This window comes from Xenopus laevis, chromosome 9_10L (assembly GCF_017654675.1).
Source record: "Xenopus laevis strain J_2021 chromosome 9_10L, Xenopus_laevis_v10.1, whole genome shotgun sequence".
NCBI lineage: Eukaryota > Metazoa > Chordata > Amphibia > Anura > Pipidae > Xenopus > Xenopus laevis.
Genome location: NC_054387.1, coordinates 37,967,388 through 37,983,535, shown reverse-complemented (window position 1 = coordinate 37,983,535; position 16,148 = coordinate 37,967,388). Strand labels below are relative to the sequence as shown.

The 16,148-nt window shown below is 35.0% G+C and overlaps 1 long non-coding RNA gene across 1 annotated transcript; it reads right to left on the bottom strand.

Moving 5' to 3' along the window:
* Positions 1-9,351: 9,351 nt before the first annotated feature.
* LOC121397897 lies at positions 9,352-11,614 on the bottom strand. Its single transcript, XR_005964017.1, has 3 exons — positions 11,591-11,614; positions 10,563-10,591; positions 9,352-9,776 (listed from the first exon to the last, which is right to left on the bottom strand). It is a non-coding gene; the product is annotated as an uncharacterized LOC121397897 (long non-coding RNA).
* Between the last annotated feature and the right edge of the window lie 4,534 nt (positions 11,615-16,148).

Below are 16,148 nucleotides of genomic sequence, written 5' to 3'. Positions count from 1 at the left end.
ATAGGTGCTTTAGCCTATGGGGGGACCTCTTACAATCAATTTGCAGTTGTTTGGCGGAATTTGGAAAAAAAATATTGTAAATTGAAAAATATTTTTTGGTTAAAAAAACGAATGGAATTCACTTTGAGTTTGTGGATCGATCCTATTCATCAGAATTTAAAATTAAATGCTGTGTCTTTAGAATTTGTATTTTAAGGCAGTTTTAGTATAAATTCTAAATTCGACCCTTGATACATCTGGCCATAGTTATCATTATATTACAGGTGTAGGGCCTGTTATCCGTAAAGTTTGAGAACATGGCTTTTCCATTATTTTGAGCATGATACCTTAAGTTTCATAGGAAATCATGTAAACATTAAGTAAACCCAATAGGTGGGTTTTGCTTGCAATAATAAATTATATATATATATATCTTTGTTTGGTTACGGTTTTATAATACACAAAAGCCATGAATATCCTGTAAATTATATCCTTATAAACGGTGAGTTCTGATGTCATCAGTTATAAACGGTGAGTTCTGATGTCATTTCTGTCACATGACTCACTGAAACTTGTGTATTATAATAAATAAAGTACCCCCTGTTGCAAAATATGAGGATGAGGAGTTCCATGACCTGTATAAAAACACTCGGCCTTCGGCCTCGTGTTTTTATATGGTCATGAAACTCCTCGGTAACTTATAATATCCTTATATTTTATAAAAGGGGGTACTTTATTCACTATATTATTAACGGCAAAAGGGAAATCTTTTATTAGATAATTTATTTAAGCATTATTTGATTATAATTGGTCTATGAGAAAATAACTTTATGTAATTTGTGGCTTTATTGAGAGAAGGTTTCATGAGCACATATCCCATACTTTCCTAAAAGGGTGTTGTAAAATGGATGCACAATTAAGTCTTCTGACTTCAGTGTTAGGGTGTCGTTAGGACTTTTGCTTTCAGAATATTCAGGGGAATTACTACTTTTAGGAAACCTTTTCTCTCCAGTTGTAAGGTGGACACAGGGCTTCCCCCCTGAACTTTAGTTCAACTGTTATTCTGACATTGTGTGAGTTGTCTTGCAGTTAAGTTATAAGTTACAAACTGGCACCCTTCCAGGTGAACAGGGGATAAAGGAGGAGCAGGAGGGCTTCAGCTCAGAAATTTGCTCAGTGTCCTTCTTCCTGATGGGAGGGACCTTTTACCCCACAGTCCCGGTGTCCCCCTTACGACTGAAGAGAAAAGGTTTTAATGGTTAAGTACATAAACCTCCTTTTTTTTATGTTTAAAATACATGTATTCTTCTATTTACCCAAACATCTTCATCTCTCTTCAAGCATTTTATTTGTTGTAAAATATATAGTCTATCCTAAGTAATAACACCAATCCACTTGACAACTTTAGATTGTCATCTCATAGACCATAACATAATGAATCATTCCAGATTATTTTTTTTTTTTTTTCGTAACTTAAATTTTTATTCAGTTTCAAGAGTAGAGAAACAAAAAATTAAATAAATAAAGGAAAAATTGCAGTTACAGTCAAGGCAAAGTGCAAAGGAGACAAACAGGTCACATTGCAGTTCACAGAAACAAATGATTACAGCTCTTCATATATGTACATTACACTGCATAGCCTAAGACATATAATTCCGCAATCAGAGTCAGAGAAAGAACAAAAAAAAAAAAAAAAAAAAAAACATAAAAGAGTAAGTAAACAGAACTAAGGTCAGACTCAATGCCATCTAGTTCAGTTCCCAGTAACGCAGTGGGACTAAGGATAGAGTAGTAGGTGCCCTCTAGCAAGTGCCCTCATCTTCTTCCAGGTCTATAGAACGTGAACTTAAGCAAAATCAAAGGAGGCGGAGGTCCCAGGGTGACCATATTTTTAGAAACTGAGGGATTTTGTTTTGTAGCAAAGCAATAGTATACTCAAACCGTTTATTACTATCAATCCTATCATTTATTTCCGACCAGGAAGGGATAGACGAAGATTTCCATTTAGAAGCTATAGAAATACGTATCACTGTCAGTATATGGTTAATCAGTTTCTGAGTATGTTTAGGTTGGCCCTCAAAGGGCTTCCCTAACAAGAAGGTAGTAGCCTCCAAAGGAATGTCTGCATGCATCAACCCATCTAGCAATTTTTTAACCTCTGACCAAAATGGCTGTATACAAGGGCACTCCCAGAATATATGATATAACGTGCCAATATTTAGGCACCCCCTCCAGCATAATGGCGAAACATCAGGGAATATATTGTGTAATCTAGAAGGTCATTCCAGATTATTAATCATATGGACAACTATTAAATTAACACTGTAGTTAGGATTTCCTTTAAAGAATACTTCTACAGAACTTACCTTAAAGGGGATGTTGACCTTTAAATAAACTTTTAGCGGTATTTAAAGTGATAATTGAAGACAATTCCCAAGTGTTTTTTCATTTTCTAATTTTTCTGGATTATGAATAGGGAGATGGACTGAATATAAAGAGGTGTACTAAAAAAGTAGTAATAATAATAATACGTTTGCAGTCTTACAGAGCATTTTAGATAGGGTCAGTAACCTCCTTAGGAAAGCAGTAAATAGTCAAAGAATGCCAATAATAATTCAAATTGATAAAAAGTTGATTATTAATGTCCATTCTATCAGATACTAAAAAGTGAGCCAGAAGCTAAACAACCTTTTTAATAAATATTGTTGGCAAGACAAATGTAATAATAAATATGCATGAAAAATTCACTGTTCTGTTGTGTTGGCTTACCATAACATTTGCTGGTTTAATGTCTTGGTGTATAATTTCTCAGTCATGTATATACTGTATAGCCAAAGACATATCGATGCTAACAAAGGCTTTTTCTTCAAAGGTTAGCTTCAAAAACAAAACAAGTCAAACATCATAAATATTTACAATGTGTGTCATTTATATATTTACCTGTATGTATAGATATCACAAGTAATCTTGATTAAAACCACAGATAACCCCTGTAGGCTTTCCAACATAGAGAGATAACCCTCTGAGACCAGTAAATCAGCTGCTGGTAGCACCATGGGGGTCAGTCCTGTGACCGCAGATGACTAATCCATCCTACTAGAAGCAGGACACTTGAAAAAAGATTTGAAAGGGTAAAGTGAAGGGGTAAAGTCTGAGTGAACCTGCCACTCCCCTTTAATCATGTCCCAATCCCTTTAATCATGTCCCACCTCCTTAAAGTTTGAGAGTAACCCCTTGAGTTCCCTGTGTCCCCTTGAGACTGACAATGTTACTAAGGAACAGATTTAACAAGGTTTGAATTGAAATTTATATTCTTTTAATTCAATTTTCTCATTTATTTTATTGTAATTTGACTAGGGAATAATGCAAATTCAATTTGAAATATATTCAGATTAAAATTTCTAAATTTATCATGTACTCTCTACAAATAAAAATTCTACTATTCACCTTCTAAAACCTGCCAAATTTTTTATTCGCCTATGGGGGACGTCATAGAACCATTTCGGAGTAATTTGGTGGATTTAAAACAAAAAATAAATTTTCTTAAATTTGAATTAATAGATTCAAATTTTGATCAAATTAAAAGTAAGTAAAGTAAAAAAAAATCATATAACAAATGTTGGTTGTTCTTTTTGTAATTGAATTTCCAGTTGATGTGAGTTTTAAATTACTCCCATCAACTTGAAATTTTACCCCTGATAAATCTGTCCTAAATCTATTTAATCAGTTCACTGAAGTGTCCGGATTGCAATAATAGCAAGTCAAAAGTGAATTTATACCCCTTGGACTGTCCAAAGATCATATCAAACGTATCAAGCTTTAATTTTAATTCATGGAATAATAACCAACATATTTGGTTATTCATTTGACAGTTAAAGAGATACAGACACCAGAAATTGAACCTTTTTAACATGTATCATAATATTGTCTATACATGCTATCGATAATTTTGGCATAAAAGGATTTGCAGATACTTTTAACCATCTCATCCCCATATTTGTCTGTGAAGGGGCTGCCATATTTGAGCTTCAGCAGTCTTTTAGCATTAGAAACAAACGGGCACATTGAGAAGGCACAGTCCGGTTGGCAAAACTATGAGTGAAATAGGTAAACATGAGCTATAGTTCACTTTTGATGTACAATTAATTTTAATAATAATTTCTTAGTGTCAGTATTACTTTAAATTAAGTTATTGGGTAATTAAAATTAATTATCAAGGGCCACTCTGCTCATTAGCAAAATACAGACTTTAGGATACTCTAAAGGTAACTCAACGAGTATTGTATTGTATAATGTTTTCTATGATAGGACATGGTAGGATTATTTTTAATCACCTGTACTAGTTTTTTCCACCATCACCTTTACTTTGTATCCTAGGCATTATAACAGTTAACATCATCTGATATTTGAAAATGATAATTACCTTAATTGGGCATTTAGGAGAATGGATTACTTTCTGTAGGGTGTCGCCCTGAAGGAACGCATTAGCCAGTAATATGTCGTTCTGTCTTTTCCGACCGCCATTAATCTAACAATGTTAGGGTGTGACATTTTTCTAAATTTTAAAGGAATCAGAAACATTATTAACAAAGACTCAAAATGCTCTGATTAGCAGTTATTGCAAAGCAGGTTTATTAAATCCAACATTTCGGTTCTATTACAGAAAACAAATAATATAATTTTTCTCATTCAGTTATACTTACAGACATACTTTAATCTCTTGAATATGATCGATACTTTGAACGCTCTGAATTATTTTTATAGCTGCTGGAGTATCAAGAAAGTAACCTTTATAAACGGTACCATAATTTCCTCTCCCAAGAATTATGTTTTCCGAATATTTTATTTTTTCTACTGCTACAAATGGCAACCGGTGATTTGTCAGGGAGCCGGGAGCTCCCTCTAGGGAGGTAGTCAGGATCAAGGAGGAAGCCCTCTAGTGGGAGCAAGGTCGCGGTATCCGAAGGGTTAAGCAGAATCAGCAGTAGTGGTCACAGGCAGGAGTTAACGAGGGCAGGCAGATCAGATGCAAAAGTCCAGGCAAAGTTCAATAACACAGGCAGGTAACAAGAATCACAGACTGGGAGCAGGAATCAAGGCTGGGAGCAAGCAGGACAGGAACCCAGGATCTATAGTGGTATGAATCCTATTCTTGGGCACCGTCACAGTGTTTTGGGCGCCCTTTTACAACGAGATCCCGGCACCAGTGATGACATCATCATGCAGCGACGCTGCAGCCATGTGTTCAGCATGGGCGCCGCCATCTTGGATCTTCACTGACCGCCGAGAATGTAAACAGCGCCGTCGGGTACTTCTGGCAGTCCTGACATGATTGAATGCTGCATACTATCAATACACACAGTAAAGACAAAATTAGTATTATGATTATTCACCAAAATATAAAATATTCTTAAAAAAATGTAACAGTATGATTAGTAAAGTATCAATTTTCCAAAATTTTAGATTGAAGTTATTTATTTAAATGTATATAAAGGCCTCCTGCATTGCACTGGACTCCACACACCCCTCACATGGACTGTTCATACTGCTCCTATACGGTATGAGCTTCCGCAGTATTAAAGCCCGAAAAACCAGGCTGCGCAAAAGCTTTTATCCGCAATCGATCAGACTCCTCAACTCACTGCCTGCCCTCCCACTACATTCCAGACACACCTGAACTGTGAATTTAACTTAGATGCCGATATATCCTTTAAAAAAGAAAATGTATATTTTAATAGAAATGATAAATACAGGCCACATTATTAAATAATAACCAATGTCATGAAATAAGAAAGGGTATGATAACTGAGGATAAGATGCATTCATTTTAAAAGATATTAAACAAAAATATGTTATCAAAATGGTAAACTAAATTCTAATTAATATATTGTAAAATATACATTTTACAAAAATATAGACTGTCAGTTCATCATCAAGTATACTGCTGACATTAAATTAAAGTAGACTAAATATCAGATCAATTAAATTGTGATTCAAATCAAAAACTTAAATAATAATAAACATAATTTTTTAAAAATCAAATGAAGTATAAATTTGACCTTTGACAAATCTGCCCCAGAAAGTAGTGTAACATACATACTTTAAATAAAAAATATATGTATGTTATATTATTGTTAGCAAGACAAGCTTTGTATCTTGTATAGGTGAAATATTCTATATTATACAACACTTACTGTATGTAAAGTTTTCAAATATCATAACTGAATATATTTGAGAGCATATAAAATCGATAATTCTGGTGTTTATGCAAATGGACATTATCTCACTGTGCATACTAATACTGTACCTGCATAGTACTTTCTAGGCTTCTAAAAGTGCTAGCTTCTAAAAGTGCTACCCTACAGATCTCTGGCTACCAAAATACAATAATGTAGCACAGTAGGAATGAAGAAATGTAATAAATCAGTTTTTTTTTGTAATAATTACCTTGTTGAGAACGCCTGTGGGTAAGAAATAAAAATTTATTAAAAATCAATTAACATTTATAAGAAACATTTTTACATACAAAAATAAATTTTTACTATTAGAAATACTTACCATAACCACACAAAGTACTCTGGCCTTAAAATAAACTGGTCCAAATCAGTACTTTTTCCCCATAGACCCCCTCCCACCCAACACCCCCCAACAAACTTTAGGCCCAAAATGGGATATGGATACATGCAGACCTTTCCAAATATACTGAGCTAAATATTCTCCCCCAGCTGAGATTTCTTGAAGCCAAGAAGGAAGCGTAGGCCAGCTTATCACTCTCTTTGATAGGGAGGATGCATTTAGTGAAGATGACGGTATTACCAAAACTAAATTACGTATTAAGGCATTCCCTGTTACTAAACCGGAATCAGATATTCTCCAAACTTAAAGCCCTTACACTTGCACTGTACTGGAATGGGGCTAATCCCAGGCTCGCCGTTGGCACTTTGCAGTTACCTGTTCATAAGGGTGGTCTGGCAGCCTCCAATCTTTTCTTGTACTATTTGGCTTCACAACTGGTGATAGTGAGAAACTGGGCTACCTCAGATAATACTAATGCAGCAACAATCTTAGAGGCAAAGCTGGTGGGATCCTTTGAAGGTCTGAGGAACCTTCCTTATAGAGAGTGTAACTATGTGACCAAACTTTCCCCACTGATGAAAGCCACAGTAACAATTTGGTATTCTGCGCTGAAGTTTTATCCCAAACTACAAAATCATTGCTCTGGCTTTACCCCACTATGGTGTAACCCTCACCTGAAACACCTAGAGGGAATGCACTTCCTAATGTAATGCTATTCAGGTTCCTACAACTTAGACATGCCTTATAGACTCAATTTAGATGTGAATCACTAGAAGTCACACCAAACAGTCTAGAAGAGGGGGTATATAGACTAATACTAAGTAAATCGTTGTCACACTTATATGCATTGTTGTTGCAAGCCTGTAGCACTTCATTGAACAAATTACAAGCTAAGTGGCAACAGGACATTCCTGGTGTCACAGCAGAAAGCTCGGTTGATATTCATGACTCCACTTTTGATGGTACAATTAGTAGCAACGATAGGATGAAGCGAATAAATTATCTGCATAGAGTATATCTCACTCCACAGCAGCTACATACACTCTACAATCAGCCCCGAGTGCCCTAGGTGTCACACTCCCCGGCTGGGTTTTTCCACATTTTGGTGGGAAGTCACTCCTCATTCAGGTAAAAACAGACCTTTTCCTTCCAATGGAACCAAATGTATTGTTATTGAACCATGTAGAGGAAGTGGCCCCAACGAGGGCACAGCGTACACTGTTGTCCATACTATGTATGTATGCCAAGAAACTGATTGCTATGAATTAGAAGTCAAGTCAGGGGCCAACAGTGCAGAAGTGGGAACAGTTAATAGAAAAATATATACCGCTGTACAAACCCAGCTACTTGAGAAGGGGTTGCCCAGAGAAATTTAATAAGGTACGGGGCCTGTGGACAGATGATGACCCAGACATAGATCCACCTGTGCACCTGTGATCCACCTGTCCTAAATAACTAGGAATAATTAGGCTGGGGCTCTCCCCCCATCTCATATAATAACAGACACTGTGCAAGTTAGATGGTCCATTTTGGCATTATTGGATTTTGTAGGTTTAGATACTGTGGAAATATAAGCATTTGATTTTGAGGGTAAAGGTGATACTGCAACACAAAGACACAAATTTTGATTGTTTAGATGTTTTGTTTGATAAAAAATAATAATCCTGTTTGATATGAAGCAATGTAAATTGTAACAGCAATGTTATTTTGATGGCTGCTTGTACAATAAAAGAATTGTTAAAAAAAAAAAGAATTACTTACTTCGAATGCATATCGAAATTGCTCTTTTAAAAAAAAGGAGGAATTAAAGTTTTAGAATATCATAATACGTTATACATTTTACATTTTAATGATTTCCTAAACAGCACTTAGTGGGACACAGTGATGAGGCTTGAAAATGCTCCTGCCACCCCAAAAGAATTACAATCCTAACTGCAACTAACAATAATGAGGATTGTTGATCATCCTAATGTAACTTCAACTTATTTATTCATCAAACCACAATTTTTTTCTTGGGCATATCTTCTCCACCCAAACAACTTCATTTGTCCTTTAACAAAACATACAAAAACATTTTTCAACATTTTTTGGGGGGTGGAATGAAAGCCCTATTATACTTTATTGGTTGATATAATTTTTTTCAAATAAAAAAAACAATCCTGTTAGCGTGAAAGATGTCACACTTAGGGAGTGTGGCTGATGGAGAACGTGAAAAAAGGGGGGATTAGTGGAAATGGAGGTGCAAATGAGAATTAATGTGATTAAAGTATTTTAAATTGAGGGACAGCAGCGCCACAACATGCATAAAATTGTGTTAAGGAATCGCATTTGTCTAAAAGTTGTAAAATTAACATTATGGTTTTTTTCTGTGCCAGATAGTCATACCTCACTAGCTGGTTGCTCAAACATGAAAATGTCTTATTTTTTGCAGGAATAATCTTTCATTCTCTAGAAGGAAAACTCTAAAAGTTAATATTCTTACAGATATACCAGATGATTGAAAAACAAAATCGTAATGGTGTAGAATATGTATTAAAGATTTGACAATAAATTTTATCCTTCCTGTCAGTCATGCCCCTGGCGCATAATTAAGTCCCAACTATGTAACTCTACCTCACACAGAGAAGAGCACACATTTGCAGTGCCAAAGTCAGAGGTGTGTGTCAACATAGCATTTGAATTGTAGAAGAATGCAAAAAACATGACAAAAGATCACATGAGAATAGCCACGTGCAATCTGCAGATATTGTATATAAGAGGAACAGCAGATTATGATGCTAAACTAAAGACAGCAAGAGCAAAGTGTCCCTACAGGCACAAAGCTATCCTGCACTTAAGTAATGAGAAGACTAATGTTTGTGAATATTTTTAAGCCCAGTTCCATTGGAGAGCCAAGGCAATGGCTGACAACATTGGTGAAAGGGTTAATAGTCAGTATACAACAAAAGTAACTACAAACACAGAACCGAACCGACAATGTATGCTACTGCCTTAACCCTGCTGTTAACATTAAAGGAGAAGGAAAGGAAAAAAACAATACCATGCTCCTTTTATTGTACCCCCCCCCAGACCTCCTAAAACGCTATATTAAAAATGCCAGTACCTCAGTCAAATCTTGTGTAATCACTGTCCTTGTGCGCATCTCTTAGATAGCCATGCAGGCGCCATATTAGTAAGGTTGTGACGGCTTCCTGAAATTCCTTCTTCTTAATGCGCATGTGCTAAAAAAAAAAAAAAGAAGAAGCTTTTGACTCCGGAGCGCATCAGCACTGACGTATTGTTCATTAGTAAGCAGCGCCAGCATCGCATTAGTGGCAGCACAAGGAGAACAAGAATCACGAGCGCAGAAAAAGTAGAAGCACTCCATCTGTATCTATTTTCCACTGACCACCAATGTAGATACTAAATATTAATCTTTGCATTTGGGCCTCACCGTAGGCTGGTATTTAGAAAGGTATTGTAACCTCGCTGCGCACCGCAAGCGGTTGATGCAGACTAATGTCCCCACTGTTTGATTCCCCACATAGATTCCCTTGAGTCTCCTTCTATCCAAAGATGCTTTTCTTCTGATTGGGTGGGGGGCGTGAGCAAAAGGGTCAATGATGACGTGCGCATAGGCTCATTTACATCCGCGTCATCATCAGTAGGCGAATGGTACCGCCTCAAGGCAGTCTAAGGAGATCATCGCTGCATACACCACAGACCAGGGAGTAACATTAGGAAACGCTCAGTAAGTTCTATGCACTCAAGACTTTTGTTAGAAGCCTATTTCAGTATACCGTTTCCTTCTCCTTTAAACAAAGATTGATCTAGGTAATACTAACATAAAAGTACAACAGAACCTTATGAACGCTCATCCTTGGGGGGTAGAGGATAAGGTAGTATATGAGAGTCCACAACTGATTAACAATTGTATACAAAACAAATAAAAATTTAATTTGATTCTAGTTAAAAATAAAAATTTAATTTGATTCTAGTTAAAAATTAAGAAAAGTACAATAAACTACCTTTGGTGAAGATTTTGTCAAATTAAAATCTGTAATAAAAATAATAAATTTTAGAGAAATAGCAATGTATGATGCAACATTCTTTTTAGTGCATAAATCAACAACAATTTAATTTTTTTTATCCTTATACAAATGGTTGTTTTATACACAATAGGCTGTCAAGATGGAAGGTAAAATTGTAATATATACAATTAAATTTGATGCAGAAGTATAGCTGTTATAGTAAAGAACTGTCAAAACACCGAACTGTTTTAAATTTTTCTTTATTATCTATAATACTATTGAATTATTTATTTTGACTATGAGCTAATTAAAGGGCAAGTCAACTCCAAAATAAAAATTTGCATATTAAAATGAAACATTATTCTAAGCAACTTCACTGTATGCATTTGTTTCAAATTTTTTATGCTTTTTAGTGATTTGGATTTGTATTGATAGTGAAAGCAGTGTTTGTCTGTCCCTTTTTATTCTTTGCACTGGTGTCTCAGACTGTTTATACAATGTAAGACTAGTCAACGAATTAACAGATCTGCTTTTGATGGGAAACCATGACTATTGCAACATTGTTTAAAATGTAACAACCATTAGTTATGCGAATGCTGCTTTTAATAGCAAATGTTTTTACAAATACTTTAAAAGCACTGACATTTTTTTAATTAAAGTATATTGGAAAGTTGTTTATAATTTTGTTTTCTTTTATCAGGTAAATTTTTATTTTGGGTTGACTTGCTCTTTAAGATAAGCTGCTTTAGCCTTGGATTTTTTATTAAAATTTAAAGAGATTATCAATAACCTAGGAGATCCATGACTGATGACTATAAAAAAGTGAAGAGGCAGAATGCAGGGTGATTTTATAAAGACCATGGAACGCAAAAGTGATTTAAATATCCTTTCCATTTTTCAATGGAATTGTCAAAGAGAAATGAATAGAAACCATTTATAAATGACAAAATCGGTAAATATTGTTTATCAGGCTAAAATTAACAGATATTGTATATTATGCACTGATTATTTACTGTAGTACTTACACATGAGAACTCTGTTGATTAGCTATAAAAAAAATATAAAAATTAATTAACATATTAAACATTAAAATATAAATGATTAATTATTGTGAAATAACTAACCTGGATCTTGACTTTTTTGTATTGGATTTAAGAGAGCTAAAGAGTTCTCTAGTAGAATAAGTACATTTTTCTCAGGCTGTAAAATTTCTTCTTGGCAGTCAATAGTAAAATCATAAAATTCAGTGACTGATGTACTGCCCTTAAATGAAAGTCAAAATCTCAGTTCAAATTTAGTTAATAATAAAAAAAAAATAGAGTAAGTCAGATCAGAGTAGACATAACTAATAATGTTTTATGGCACCGTAATCAACAAAAAACATTATAATACACTGAAGCCATGAATTTCTATGAAATTATATACTTATAAATGGTGAAAAGTGATGTAGTCAGTGATCAGTCATAAACATGGAGTACTGATGTCATTTTAGTCACATGACTCACTAAACCTTGTGCATTATAATAAATAAAGTACCCCTTATTGATAAATTAGGCTACTAGAAGTAACGCGGAGTTCCACGACCTGTATAACAGCACTCACTTTCGGCCTTGTGCTTTTATGGTCATAGAACTGCTTGGTGAATTATAATCTCATTATATTTTAAAGTAGGGGGGTAGTTAATCCAATATATATTTAACCAGTAACCGGTACCTAAAGTAAAAATTAAGAAGTATATTGAGCATAATTAAACACCGAACTCAAGCAATTAAAAATTACAATGAAACATGTATACTTATTTGGATTGCTCAATGCTATAAGGAGATAGTATAAATGACTAGGGATGGACGAATTTGACCCGTTTCGTTTCGGCAAAAATTCGCCGCCGGCGAAATGTCGCCGACACCCATTAAAGTCTATGGGCGTCAAAATTTTTTTGTTGCACATCATTTTTGCAGGGAGACAAGGCGACAAAATTCGCTCATCCCTATAAATGACTAAATGAGCACAATAAAATGTCCAATTAAACTTCTGAGAGCTCTGAAAACCGAACAGTCACATAATAAGTAAATTAAGAAGAACACAGCATTATAAAAATTAAAATGTTTTTAAATAATCATATCTGTAATTAAACAAAAAAATATTAAGACAACCTATTCCAAAACTATCTGTATATTTAGCAAGATTTAATGTAGTATTGTAATTTATGTTGTTTTTCATCCCCAGTAAAATGACAATATGTTTCACAAATTGAATTTGCCAATAAATTTTAAAAATTATTTGTTTATTTGCCTCTGCCTTCTAACATGGAAGTCTTCCAGCTTTCTGGTGGAGGATTACTATAAGCTCTGTCTTTTCAATGTTATAGTTATTTAAATTTGTTTATACATATCTTTAAATTTAAAACATTTTTTATTTTACAGTCTCAAATGTAATCCTTGCCTTATTGCTAGGTTAAATTAAACCCAAACAACCAGAATGATGATGAGATGAAGAAATTTGAAAATAGAGAGCAGCTAAACATGAATATAAACAGAATTAGGAGGGGCACATTAAAAAGCTTCAGCAACTGCAGGTTGGAAACTATAAGATATAAAAAAATCAATCCTTCATCAAAGGACACTCAAATATAAAATTGAGGGATTAATACGCTAGGCAATGGATGAAGCCTAAAAAGAGAGGAGTGAATTTGATGTTTTTGTACTCAATTAGTATCAGTTTAATCTCTGAAAATAATAATTAAAATACATTTTAGGGATTATAAAACTTTCTAATTAAAAAAAATGAATTGTGAACTCACCACTTTAAGGGGCAGATTTATCAAGGGTAGAATTGTAATTTTGAATTCAGAGTTTATTTCTGTGTAATTAGACTGGGGAATATTGTACATTTTATTAAAGGACAAAGGAAAGGCTAAATATAATATGGAGTTCAGGGAAAGGTTTACCTCTTTACAGGCTATCACTGTAGAGATTTCTCTGAAGCATAAAGATCCATAGCGGATGCTTTCCAAAAAGCTTGAAGTACAAAACGCAATCTCCCCAGAAGTCACTGTGCTCCTCTCTTGACCCTGACTGAAATGCATGTGCATTAGATAGGAATTGCCGTCGGCACATGCGCATATCATAGTTCTTAACAAGCTTTCTCCTTTGCAGATTGTGCTCTCTTGAATATTCAAATGTATGCCCGCCCCCCAATCCAAGCCTGACCAATCTGAACTGCTATTGGGAGTCGTTGGTTGAGTGTGACTTTGGACACTATAGGTGAATGCAAGAATCGGTGTCTGTATTACCGTGCAGTCTCTGCGAAAGTGACTTCAGTGTAGCTGGTTCCTATAATAAACTGGGTATGTAATGCAACGAAATCTGATTTATTTTGTTAGCTGTAGCCTATATCTTCCTCTCCCTCTGTACGCAATGCACAAGCTTAGATCCTTTGATGGCTGGCCTCCCTGCCAGAGATGCTCTGCATTCCAAAGGGTAGGTTTAATTTCAACAGTGCCTAATCTTGAGCAGAAACAGACCCCACTCTGCTTTCTTACCCTTCGGAATACAGAGTACCTTTGATTGTTCTGCACTACTTTTACCTTGAAAGGATCGCAGCGCAGCTTCCAGAGGGAGAGTAGGAACAGCCCTGCAGAAGATATGCTAGTGAAAGGCAATCTCCACACATACGCAGAATTACAGGAAGTACAGGGTTAGTGACTGGATCCGGTCCAAAATGGCTGCACAATATTCAAATTGAGATTTGACACTTCACGCAAGGATTATACACTTTAAAAAAGGTATTTTAAAATTAGTGATCTAGAAGGGGGGGCAGTGGCAAAATGAATGGGCAAATCATTAAAAACAGGGTTTCCTTGTCCTTTAAATAATAAATTGTCCCTATAAGAATTTTAATATCAGTATTCGCAGCTAAGACCTGCCAAATAGGTGCTTTAGCCTATGGGGGGACCTCTTACAATCAATTTACAGTTGTTTGGCGGACTTTGGAAAAAAATATTGTAAATCGAAAAATATTTTTTGGTTAAAAAAACTAATGGAATTCACTTTGAGTTTGTGGATTGATCCTATTAATCAGAATTTAAAATGAAATGCTGCGTCTTTAGAATTTGTATTTTAAGGCAGTTTTAGGATAAATTCTAAATTCGACCCTTGATACATCTGGCCATAGTTATCATTATATTACAGGTGTAGGGCCTGTTATCCATAAGTTTGAGAACATGACTTTTCCATTATTTTGAACAATAAAAATAGGGAAAACAACTCTTAACTCCCTAAATAAACGAGATCTCACAGGTTCCACACGAGGGCTGACAATCGTCAGAAAATCAAAAAGTGCTAAAAATTATAAAGAAAAAAAGATACCCCGTGGGTAACAACCTAATCAGTAACCAGCATACATTAAATCTCTTAGGATTTAAATAAGTTAATTGAATAAATAAATTAAAGTGCAAAAATGTCTAATCGATTGATTAATTAATTAAACAACTATTAGATTTTTTAAATTAATTCATAAATTGTATAAAGTGCCAATTAGTGCATAATGTCCATTAGGTAGTTTAGTCAATTATCATTCTCAACTTAAAAAACAATTCATGGTTAAAATAAACCAAAAAGAGCTAAAAAGATAAAATGACAAAGTTCCTCAAAGGAGTGCAATTAATTGTGAAAAAGACTTAAATTAGGTGAGAATTATTAAGAGCAAAGAAAGGTATATTAAATTAATCAAGTACTAGTATTTGTATGATGAGTGCTGGGAATTAAATTAAATATAAAGATCTCGTTAAATTAAAATATGACCACATTGGGTGAAAATAAAACCCACGCTACAGGTCAACAGAAAAGAGAGAGGATATAATGAAACTTAAGAGGGTGGAGCTGTCCCAAAACTAACTGCCTGTTATTTTCTAAGTCTGGGACACCACAAAGAGGAAGGCAGGACAGGGTAACCGAGACTGTGGCCTTGGTAAATTAACTTGCCCTGATCTTAAGAAGACTCAGTTAACCCTAATAAGCCACAAATCACCGGCCCCTTGGAAAGGAAAGAAGATTGGTTGAGATAAAAAAGACCGTAGCAGTAGGAATTAGATCCAAACAATAAAGCACCAAGAACCAATTCTTAAAAATATTTAGGAAATGAGCGACTCGCCAACGCGCGTTTCGCTTACAAGCTTTCTCAAGGCGAGAAAGCTTGAGAAAGCTTGTAAGCGAAACGCGCATTGGCGAGTCGCTCATTTCCTAAATATTTTTAAGAATTGGTTCTTGGTGCTTTATTGGTTTGGATCTAATTCCTACTGCTACGGTCTTTTTTATCTCAATCAATCTTCTTTCCTTTCCAAGGGGCCGGTGATTTGTGGCTTATTAGGGTTAACTGAGTCTTCTTAAGATCAGGGCAAGTTAATTTACCAAGGCCACAGTCTCGGTTACCCTGTCCTGCCTTCCTCTTTGTGGTGTCCCAGACTTAGAAAATAACAGGCAGTTCGTTTTGGGACAGCTCCACCCTCTTAAGTTTCATTATATCCTCTCTCTTTTCTGTTGACCTGTAGCGTGGGTTTTATTTTCACCCAATGTGGTCATATTT